Below are 11,429 nucleotides of genomic sequence, written 5' to 3'. Positions count from 1 at the left end.
TGGTAGCAATATTTTGAATAGGTTGTCATTTAAACACGTATTAGTAAAGCACTCTAACATATCAGGACAACAAGGATTTCAATCCATGTTAACACAAAAAACGCTTGTCTACTTTTATCTTAAAACATGAATCAGATCTTTTGACTGTTTCAGTGCTTTAATCTATCTAGGGAGGGGGAGGAATCAAGGATACCGGAACAGGTAAAAAACAAAACAAAAAAACAGACTGTAGATTGGTGGGTGGACACGTTTTTTTTCAAAATCCTAATTCCCACACCTCAACCGGCCTTACACAACATTGTGGGTGTGGATGAAGGACAACGGATTACACATCAATGGATTAAAAGTTATGAGGCTAAAATTTTAGTAAGATACACCAGCTATTCTTTCTCTGTATAATCAAACATAATCTTAATTGCAGCGATTACAAAAAAAAGTTTTCACCCATGAGTGAGCAATGTTGAAAGTGGCATCACCTCCAACTTTGGTTCTCATAAAAATATTGCCAATGTTAGCCTTTCACACAAATATGGATATTGTCGTTTCCTCGATGCTACTAAGGATGAATAATGGCAGCAGCATGGAAAAGACTTCCTGAAGATGGCACAACTGAAGCTGCCACAGCAACGCTGGCCAGAGCCCTGAAGGTGAGGAGTCTCTAATGTCTGTACTTTAATGTTTGCACTGTACACCACAGGAGCAATGATCATCCTTCGTCATTTATTTAATATATAATCAATTAAATAAACTATGAACGAAATCACAAGAAGAATGAGTTATCTTCATTGTGCCGCACAGAACTCACAGGGCGGTATGCTTTTACAACACCAAGACACGCTACTACTGTAAATGCACAGCAATCTGTACTCAGTGCTTCACAACTTGATAATCCCATGTTCTGTCATTAAAGCAAGACCACAGAGGTACAATTCAGGAGTCTGGATAACTAGAGGAATGGCACAGGCTATGCCCAGCAGTAAGACAGCCACGAGATGCAAAAGAATCTAAATCTCACACCCTTGTTTAAAGGCATAATTGCAACTAGACATCAGCACGTGTCAAAAATATATTTTTCAATTCTATTGGCCACACTTAGAAACACACTGTTAAGGAATCTGTGTCCGGACAAAACTATAGAGCAGGACAAGGCTCAGAGTGAGTAGCTGTTAAAAACTGACTTTTTAAAAAAATGTTCCTCAACCCAGCAGCTCAAGATTTTGTTCATTTTCTGAGAGCTTGAAACATTCATTAAATAAAAGCAGTGTACCAGATAACTGACATTTTTTTATTGGCAGTTAATCAAATACTAAATTGGGTCAGTCACTACATGGTGCATTTATAATAATACATTAATATATTGCAAAAAAAATAAACATACCTGGATAAAGGGCTGGACTTCTGTGTCCATACTTAAAATATCTTCAATGAGAGCAGATTCCTGTTTCTTAACATTCTGATTTCCTGTAAGAGTATTTGAGTCACTGGAATTATGGATCTTAAACTGGCTTTTTCCTGAGTCAGTCGTTAAATAGACATCATGAGAATAGGTCTGCAGAAAGGCTCTGACACCATCAATGCCCACAAACTGAGAGGCCGGAAGTGCATTAAAGTTAACCCCGGAAGACGCACAGAGCTGAGATTCCCTCCAGCGGTGAATCCTGATCGCCAAAAGAAGAATGATCAGGAAAAGGAACAAGAAGGAAACAACAGCAACAGCGATCACCAAATACAGTGTCAGGTTTGACTCGATGTCAGTGGGAGCTGAAGGGTTACTTATATCATGGAGCATTTCTGGCAAACTGTCCGCCAACACTATGGTGACTGTTACTGTAGAAGAGAGAGGAGTCTGTCCACTGTCCTTCACTGAGACCACCAGGAATTGTTTTATGGCGTCTTTTTCTATAATTGGACGGGCTGTCCTGATTTCTCCGGTGTGAAGACCTACAGTAAACAGTCCCTGGTCTGTGGACCTCAGCAGCTGGTAGGAGAGCCAAGAATTTTGCCCAGAGTCAGCATCGACAGCGACCACCTTAGTGATCAGATAACCTGGTTCAGAGGAGCGAGGCACAATCTCCACACCAGAGGAGCCATCCGTGGGCGTTGATGGATATAATATTTCTGGAGTGTTGTCATTCTGATCCTGTATAAAGAATGTCACAGTGACATTACTTGTCAGAAATGGAGATCCGCCATCCTGAGCTTTAACTTGGATCTGAAATTCTTTGAACTCTTCATAGTCGAAGGGCCGAAGTGCGTAGATGACACCAGATTCCGAATTAATGGATATGTAAGAAGAGAGTGGAACATTTCCAATGTGTCCATCGATGATAGAGTAACTGACCTTGGCATTCCGCCCCCAATCTAAATCTAATGCTTTAGCTACAAAAATTGACGTTCCTTGGGGTTTATTTTCCAATATGTAGGCACTGTATGACATCTGCTGAAATACAGGTGCGTTGTCATTTTCGTCTGTAACTTGAAGATTTATGTTTTCAGTTTTAGATAGTGGTGGAGTCCCACTGTCGGTGGCTGTAATTGTTATGTTGTAAAATGGGACCTGCTCTCGATCCAAAGCACTGTCTGTAATTAAATTATAATAATTGCCAACTGACTTCTTTAATTTAAATGGGAGATTGGGAGAAAGGAAACAAGTAACGTGTCCATTTTCTCCTGAATCCCTATCGTATACCTGAAGGACCGCTATGACTGTTCCCCGTGGAGTGCTTTCTGGAACTTGCTTTAGCAGAGATGACATCACAATTACAGGTACGTTATCATTCACATTAATGACCTCTACTAAAACTTTGCAGCGTGAGAAAAGACTTCCCAAATCACTTCCTCTAACTTCAAATTCAAAAAATGTAACCTCTTCAAAGTCCAGATTTTGATCCACAGAGATCTCTCCTGTTTTAGAATCCAATTTAAACGTCTGTAAAATATGTTCATCCATCTTATTAAAGGAATATGTTACTTCAGAGTTTGATCCCGTGTCAATATCAACAGCTGTCACGCTGCCCACAACAGTCCCCTTGGCTGTGTTTTCGGGCACACTGATCCTATAAACAGTTTGACTAAAAACTGGTGCATTGTCATTAAAGTCCTGCACATTGATCTGTATCCGCATGGTGCTTGATCTGACCGGATCCCCTCCGTCCGTGGCTGTGAGGATCAAGCTGTGAACTTCCTGTTCCTCCCGGTCCAGTGGTTTCTCGAGGACCAGCTCTGCATACTTTGTGCCATCTGTACTGCTTTTTACATCCAGTGTGAAGTGCTTATTGTCACTGAGCTGATAGTTTTGAAGAGAATAAATCCCCACATCTGCATCGTGTGCCTCGGGCAGCGCAAAACGGGTTCCAGGTGCAATAATTTCAAGCACCTGCAGTTCTATTTGCTCATTAAGGAACGTGGGGGAATTGTCATTAATATCCAGAATTTCCACTTCGACTGAATACACTTTCATTACTTTCTCTGAAATTATCTCTACATTTAACAGACACTGGGCTACTTGTCTACACACGATTTCTCTGTCAATCCGTTCATTGATATATAAATGTCCCTTATTTAAACTCAGAATAAAATACTGCTTCCTACCTCTGGCTTCTATGCGGGCTCCTTCTTCTGTTAATTTATGTGTATCCATCCCCAGATCCAGAGCCACATTCCCAACAAAAGCGCCTTTCCTCATCTCCTCGGGAATGGAATAACGCAGCTGCCCGGAAGCGGCTCCACAGACTGTCAGCAGAGCAACAAGAAGCAGCAGAGGAGCCCCAGAGTAACAGCGCCTCGATGCCTGAGCCCCGGAGTCACAGCGCCTCGATGACTGAGCCCCGGAGAAACAGCGCCTCGATGCCTGAGCCTCGGAGTCACAGCGCCTCGGTGGCTGCGCCCCGGAGTAACAGCGCCTCGACGTCCGAGCCCCGGAGTAACAGCGCCTCGATGTCCGAGCCCCGGAGTAACAGCGCCTCGGTGGCTGCGCCCCGGAGTAACAGCGCCTCGACCTCCGAGCCCCGGAGTAACAGCGCCTCGAAGACTGAGCCCCGGAGTAACAGCGCCTCGGTGGCTGCGCCCGGGAGTAACAGCGCCTCGGTGGCTGCGCCATGCCCACCATCGGTGCCCCTCAGTTTAAACTAGATCAAAATAAAGCTTCAGACTTGTATGAACACGTATTCACCAAGAGTTCACGAAAGAACGACCGTGCATTGACATTTACAGAAAAAATGCCTCCTGCCCCCGTCAGTCGGTTATGTTTCTGTGCTGCGTTTATCCCACGTGATCATCGGCATCGTGTTATGAGTTTCTTTCCTTGCTTGGTGGACAGCGACACTTAGTGCCCGAAACACTGCAGTGCCTCACACTTGGCTGAATGTACGGGAAAGGTGTATTTTGCAACTTGTTTACTTTCTTTGTGCATATATGAATTTCTCAGCATCCATGGTGAAACTTAATTAAGACAGTCAAGTCCATCCTCTCTTTTCTCGCAGTCTGGTTCTAGATTTGTGTTTTTGGAGTATGGAGAACAGCGAGGGTTACGATTATCCATCAGCAAGTACCCTCCATTCAGCTGGTATGTTTTAGCTATAATCCATTTGCTTTATTGAACATAATCTGAATCACTCTGTGTACATGGTATTGCTTTATAACCACTCTCACTTCTTAATCTAGCTCTTTGACATGATGCACCGCCCATAGCACTTGAAATACTCGTGCTTCAACGGGAATGTAATTGAATGCATCAGAGAAATATGCATTTGGTAACTACAGTAAAACAAATCAGATACGACAAAAGCTGTGCGAGGCCGCCTATTGCTTATGCGATAGCCAAGTGCACAGGGCGTCAGCTGCCGACGCGCTGTCCTTTGCATATTCAATCTGACCGGGCAGAAACCAGAGGCTATGCGTTGCTTTATTGGAATTTGTGTCCGGAAAACGCCCGTTTTATTGTGCATCCAGGCCGACAAATGACCTGGCTCCCACTACAGATTGGAAGTTTAACAATCTGCTAATTCCGTGGCCCTGGGTTCACTCTTTATGATATCAGTGTATGAGCAGTCAGTGCGGGCGGCTGCTCAGTTTAATGCCACCTCCCGCTGTGCAGCAGCGCGGTCTCCTTGCCAGGAAAACGAGAGTGCATCGGAGCTGCACGTGTGACAGAGTGCTCGGATCTTGTGACCCAGAGAGTGTGTGACATCCGTTCTAGACACAGAACACTTAACTGTTTGTTACCCTTTGCCATTGTTAATGGCGAACAAAGGTAATCTCAAATCCGTGTTTAGTAGTAGTACCACAGGGTTAAGGTACTCTCGCCTGACTGCATTGCTCAACGGGCATGTGAGCGAGGACCGCGGAGTGCACTCCTGCCAGCTGACGTGGTGTCCGAGATGAGAGATGCCGACAATGTGCTTCTAGCTTCAGGCTCCGTGAACCTAAGAGGCCGCGACCTCCAGTAAGCACGAGGCACCAATCAACGCTGTTATGCTCTAAAATGACCCACTCAAGTTTAACAACTGGTCGCGAATGGTGTTTGTGGTTGAAATATGATTTTGCAGACGGAATTCGCAAATGCATTCGGCAAAGCACTGAGCAAGCTTGTGAGGGAATAGGGTCGTCTCTTGATTAATCAGCCTGAACAGCCATAACAAACCGATACTGCCGATTAGGCTCACAAATGAATCGATAGTTGCAGTACCACGGATGACAGCGCCGGTTTCCATCTCGCACAAGGTCGGGCTCCAAAACCTGAGCGCAGATGACTGACAGGAGCTCAAAGGTAGAGGGCGTTTGGCCTAAAATCCAAAAGGTATACAGAAATCACACCTGGCAGGGTCCCCGTCTATGCACATCTCCTAAACCTACCAGTGATGTGGAAGAGACCCGCATGTTGCGTGCAAGGTACTCCAAAGACCCCGAGGACATTAAACATAGGGCGATGCGAGCAGCACGGGGGCTTACAGTGGTGCTTGACCATTGGTAAAATAACAGGAACAGTAACGAGGCTCCTGGTTCTCCGGTTAGGATCGGCCTTGCAAACAAACATTTGGCACCTTAAGGCATCATGGCCTGGGAGAGAATGCAGCTCCTAGAGGAGAAATTAAGAGAAGCACGAAAAGCGCAGCAGAGGCACGAGCTAGAGGGGAATAACACGTCAGCAGCACCAGCAGGTCTTTTTGTTCCTGTTGATACGTGGAAGAAAAGGCCGAGAAGCAATCCAAAGAGGCATTGCGTTACTTTTTCTGGAAGAGAAGGTGCCAACCAGGGGCTAGCTGACCATTGGTTCCTTTCGGCCACCCCTGGTTAGGCTTCGACGCACTGCGAGCTTTGGGGCTGGCCTCCTGATGGGATCTAGTTGCTTCTTTGAAGGCGTTCACTCTTCACCATATTAGCGTCACTACACGTAACTCCTGTGTGTTGTTCTCCGTCCTTTCCACGTACTTTGCACACACGTGATTGTGCTTCGGGCAGCGTTGAACAGACAACATTCACTGTGTTCAGGGCGCTGGAGTGGGACTCAGGCCGGATTCCTGGAGGGACACCTTATGCACTATGCCTGACCAGCAAACTCACGATCTCAGGTCGACACACAAGCCTGACAGCACAGGCATCATTGAGCTTCAACCAAGAAAATACAGGATGAGTAAAACGAGACAAAAAATATTCTCCCGCTGCACACCAGGGGTCTGGAGCTCCATCCACACCCACATCTGGGCAGTGCCCTCCCTTCTCCCCCACAGAGGAGCCGAAGACCCAGCTCGACAAACACCCAGGGCCAGTCCACGAGTCATTCCCAAAGTACCCCCTTGTAAGTACCCCCTTGTAAAGAACCCTCGTTTCTACCCCTGCATATACATTTACTATAAATGTCAGTCGTTTTTTAAATAAACAGAGCAACAAATACAGACAATTATGAAAAAAGTGAAAATGGGGCAATGTGATGAAATATAGAGGATTAACCCACTCCCTATCCTCCGTTTTTCATGTTAATGCACCATTTCCTCCCCTCTCTCTTCTTCTTACACATCCTTCCCTTGCTCCACTGTTAAACATTAGTCTTGTGCACTGCTTGCACTCTGGTGTTTCTATAGATCTCATACGTACGTTGATAAGAGCGGCTTCAAGAAATAATCAAGTAATGGTACTTGCAACATAGTACAGCAGTGGGATCATGAGATACATGCTGAGGCAATGTCCACAAGGGGACAAAGATTGTGAACCAGCATCATTATACAGCAAGCCCACAGGATCCAAACAAGCAGGGGTGCGAAACATTCGTGCGATTTAAGGTTTACATCATTATGCAAACATTTTGGAAGATACCATTAAATTACTTATAATTTTTCAAAATGCATAACTGCCATTTTGCTGTATATTCAAGTTTGAAAAACGTTCTTGCATCAATTTTTGATGTGGGGAGGAGATTCTTTATAAAAAAAAAGTGTGTAAAAAACAATTGCTGTGAACTACAGCTGTTCCCCTTCTGGTTCCAAGTCAGTGTAGCAGAGCATGATTCCCTAGATCTTCAACACAAGCTTCACTCTCACCACTCTAACCCATACCTCAGTTATCCATTCAGATCCAGTAGATTTGGGTGTCACAATTGGTACCTTTTCACAAAACCTAGAGGCCACCTGGATCCCGGAACCAGTACAATCATCAAACTGCAGTGGCCATTGGAGACTGTTTAGAACCAACATAATGAACATTATAAAATATTGTGTCAATAGCTTGCCAAAAAGTGTCCCATGGCCCTGTCGTTCAAATAATGCACTGGCCTCCAATATTTCTAGTGCATCAGTCGTATGTATCCATACACCACTGTGTACATCAAGCCGTTACTTGGATATTTGCATTACGTTACATTTCACATACTTACAACTGTATTTCTCAGACTTCCAATTTAGGAAAAGGTAGATTAACATCTGATTGAGTGTATGGCGGTCATTCACCAGCCAGCCAGGTTAGCAGAGACTATGGCCTTTTCTCCCCTGGTGGATACATTCCTGCATTATTTAGAAAGTCCTGCAATGTACGAAGGGATCTCATTGGCTTCAAAGCAGCTGTCACTGTGGTTGCTCCATTGAAAGCACTGAAGCTTTACTGAGCAGGAGACATGTTTAATGTGCCTGCTTACTAAAGTTTTTGTTTTTCAAGGATAAACTAAAGCAAGAGTTTATGAAAATTCCAAACACCAGTGCCCCGATGCACAAGGAATTTTATCCCGAAGGGGCCCTGTGCTATATCTCTGCCCACCACCACATCAGCGTGCATAGCAGTCCTGGTTAGGACAATTTAGTGATGGCCATCTGAATGGCTGCTAGTTGAATGTGACCTGGCAGGTGGACAGGACATCCGGTCAGAGGTTTTCAACAGCAGCGCCATCGGCAGCTCTGTCATTTCAACACAAGTGGCATCCCTACTCTAAATAAAGTGACTGAGTTTGGTGGGTAGGAAGTAATGTACATTTATTGCAGCAGTCCCACACTGCCAAACTGTAAATGACCTGCTAAGTGATTTACCCAGAACCACACCATATTCAGTCAAATACTCAGGCCAGCTGAGGCATTCAGCCACATCTCTTCTCATAATTTTCAATACACTGTGCCTTAGTTAGCACTGAGCAGTACTAAAATCCCTAAAACTCTTCAGCAGAATCACCAGCTTCCTTCTATCAGATAGCTCTGCTTCAACAACCTAATTTTACTTGCACTTCACCATCTAAGCATGCAGGCCACACTATCATACTTTCCCTACACTCATGCACTTTGAAACTGTTTTTAAAACCTTCATCTGCTGGAGCTCAGAGGTCATATAGTCTTATCACAAAAGAGGTCCACATGGAGATGTTCAGCCACGATCTAAAGAGCAGATCTATGTGACAATTCGCAGGTCTGAAAGGAAAGTCACAAGCTATTCCCAGCAGTAAGACAACTACATGACAAGAAGGACACTGAAAGGCACTTCCATGTACAGACTTCTACAGCCACATAAATGGAGATTTATGCAAGGAAGAGATCACCCACTTGGGTTCTTAAAGCGCAGATCTTAGCCCCTTTTATGATAAGGGTCCACTTTTCCTTCCTGGTAGCACCACAGCACCCTATTCCGGTGAATGCACTGCCCTCAGGTCAGTCATGAAATTGTGCTGCCCTGGGAGCAATGCATTCAAGTGAAATATGGAGGGGATGCTTCAAAGCCGTGTTTCACAGTGGAGGTGGCACCCAACTGCACTTTCAAGAGAAATAAGAGATCTTAATGCAGACGAGTGCAGTGAGTGGCTGCACCTGCCTGCAAGAGGATGTCCGGAGGGTGCATGGGACCCCATTTCTCCACTCCAAAGGTCTGCCTTTGAAGGCGCACTTAAAGTGCATCACCTCTCTCTGCTGCACTTTCAGTGTTCCTCCTAAAGGGAAGTTTGCCCCTGCACCTGCATCAATAATATGGCACATGCACAGAGGCAAGTTGATTCCTTCATTTGCATGGGGTCAGACCTCCACGCAAATGAGGAAACATCCTCTAATGATAGTGCTGGTGGTGCGTGTGTGTCAACGCTATTAGTAATGCAGAAGGGATAGCACAAACGTCTGCAGAGTTTTCTGTAATAACAAAGTGCCCTGAGGGCATACAAAGTGGGCACACATGCCTGTTGCACATCTGGGACACTCTCTGTAATATGGCCCAGGACTACCAGAGAGGATGGAGTGAACAAACTCTGGCCTGCATTACTAGGATTCTTGATCTGAAACACATAAACTGAAAGCACATTTATCAACTATGAAAGCATTTATTTATCGGTCTTCTCGCGCTTCTAAAAGACACCTCTTCTATATGAGGTAAGTTTATTTTTTCTTTATATAACCTCATCTCACCCTGAGCAGACAGTGAGTGGCATGCGACCCCAGGGGCCATATTACATATACAGCATACTTTTCCTGTTTGCACGATGACACACCTTTAAATAAGTGAGCCATGTGCAAATAGGAAAGTGTGCCATATTACTGTGGAGAAGTGTGGCTCAATGGTTAGAGCGGCAGACCCTGATGCAGAGGTCTAGCCCGGGACCAGGGTTCAATTCCCCACCTCGGCGGGTCTTGGGCTCAAAAATTCCACGGACCTGATAATTCTCGCCTCGGTGCCTATTCCAATCATGGAGTCCCACACTGCAACTCTGGGCAATAGCTTGATTAATCTCCACAACAGCCCCCACAACACTAAGGATGCCTGGCTTCCACCTTGGGGGTGCCCAGGAGTGGACACCTCACAAGGAAAGCCAGGATGGGTTCCACAGCGGTATTCGTACAAGCGCCTTGAGACCCTTGCGGGTGAGTAGTGCGCTATACAAGTATCAATTTACATTTTACTGTGAATGTACTGCCACCAGAGCAGTCCCAAACTCGTGCTGCCCTGTGGGAAGTGCATTCAAGTGAAATATAGAACATCTGCTTCAAAGCTGCTCCATTTTTCAGTGTGCAGGCCGCAACCCACTGGCACTTTAAAGAGGGATAAGAGAACTCTTTGCAGGTGGGTGCAGTAATGGACTGCACCCATCTGCAATGGGATGTCTAGTTAGATCAACAAAACCTTCCTTCTCGTCTCCATAAGGCTGCCATCAGGGAGCGCACAGCCAGTGTGCCTCCTTAGGGCATGCTTGACTGCACTGTGCCAGTAATCAGGCATGGGGGTAGAGACAAAGATATTACCTCATTTGCATGCAGCCACAACCCCGTGCAAATCAGTGTAGGCCCTCTTGAGACATCGCTGGTGCTACATGTGCGCCAGTGCTATCTGTATTACAGAAAGGGTTGCACAACCATCTGCGGCCCCTTCTGTAATATCAAAGAGCCCCGGGGACACACTAAGTTGGTGCACATGTCCGTTGCACCCATGGGGCACTTTCTGTAATTCAGTCAATGCCCTAATTTCAATAAATACATTCATTACTTAAATGTATACCCGTATTACTCTCAGAAATAAATATGAAAATCATTACATAGGTATTTTGCCATGGGTCTTTCATATGTTGCACTGTAAACTTCTAATAACAAAACATGTAAACACTATTTTCAAAATTGCCTTTCATACAATTAAATACAGAGGGAACATTTCAGGTGAATTATCATTTAACGTAATAACTACCAAACATATGTTTTACCTGATTAACCTACAGCAACAAGAAACAGTGCTGATTTTTTTTATTTTATTTATTGACCAAGCAGGAGCATCTCCACTGTATTGGACTGGTAGTTAGCAACCAACCCAATCAATATCAAACAACTACAAATCAGTAACAGCACTCAGTAAGGAGCAACACATACACACAGCTGATAGAATAGGACTTTAATAAAACAATAGCTCAAGCACATACACAGGCAATGATGGCTAAACAGCAGCAGAAAGGTATATGTGTAATGCGATGGATCATACTAAGTATTTGACAA

General features: G+C 44.9%; 1 protein-coding gene and 1 pseudogene across 4 annotated transcripts in view; both read right to left on the bottom strand.

Moving 5' to 3' along the window:
- The window catches only part of LOC144769402 (protocadherin gamma-C3-like), a 917,178-nt gene that overhangs the window by 730,011 nt on the left and 175,738 nt on the right, over positions 1 to 11,429 (bottom strand). The gene's annotated exons all lie outside the window — the stretch shown is intronic.
- LOC144767188 (protocadherin gamma-A6 pseudogene) lies at positions 761 to 4,099 on the bottom strand (annotated as a pseudogene).

Source organism: Lissotriton helveticus, chromosome 7 (genome assembly GCF_964261635.1).
Source record: "Lissotriton helveticus chromosome 7, aLisHel1.1, whole genome shotgun sequence".
NCBI lineage: Eukaryota > Metazoa > Chordata > Amphibia > Caudata > Salamandridae > Lissotriton > Lissotriton helveticus.
Note: the sequence above shows the minus strand (reverse complement) of the source record. Positions and strands in the feature narration are given on the sequence as shown.